This window comes from Phalaenopsis equestris, unplaced genomic scaffold, assembly GCF_001263595.1.
Source record: "Phalaenopsis equestris unplaced genomic scaffold, ASM126359v1 Scaffold200187, whole genome shotgun sequence".
Lineage (NCBI taxonomy): Eukaryota > Viridiplantae > Streptophyta > Magnoliopsida > Asparagales > Orchidaceae > Phalaenopsis > Phalaenopsis equestris.
Window position 1 is genome coordinate 1 of NW_018220024.1, and position 774 is coordinate 774.

A 774-nucleotide genomic window follows, 5' to 3' on the forward strand; every position below is an offset into this window, starting at 1 on the left:
CTTATCCACTGCGACTGCTTTTATGGCTTGTTGAGTGAAGAGAGCTGGCAGCAACTCAACCATATTTGTACTTGTTAAGTTCAACCTTCAAGATATGCTCGAGTCCTAGATTTAAATGCAAAGAACTTGTGTCTTTTCAACTTAATAGACTTAAGTTTATAGACTTGAAAGTCTCCTTTTATATATCACAAAATCTTTGAAATTGTATATTTATGAATGTTTTAGCTTGACTGTATAGTTACTTTCTAAGTGTAGATTACATTTATGATTTAGTCTTAATCAATCAATCCGTTGAAAAAGTTTCATGAATCTTGATCACTTAAACTCGCCAAATTAGATGGGTTTGAGAATTAGACAACTAATGTCATCAGACAAATAAAATAAGGGCACTCATACTGTGGTTATATTTATGACGTGTTGAGTCAGAAGAGCTTGCTCCTTCTCTATAGTCATTTTTATTGCTTATCAAGTCAAGAGAATTATCAATAATTCCGCAATATTTTATACTTGTTGAGTCTGACATTTTTTACTCAATTGAGTTATAGACTTGAGTTGTGGTAGAACTTGCATCTTTTCAACTTAACTCATTAAGGCTTGCAAATTTCAAAGTCTTTTTAGTTGAACTTTTAAAATCATGTTTAGTCAAAAGAAAAATAGTTGTCCTCTAAATTTTATCATGCATATATTTTGTTTAATAGCATAATTCTTAAGCAAATATTTAGGGATTTAAGCATTGAAGCACGATGTCAACCCAAAATTTAAAAAAAAAAGACT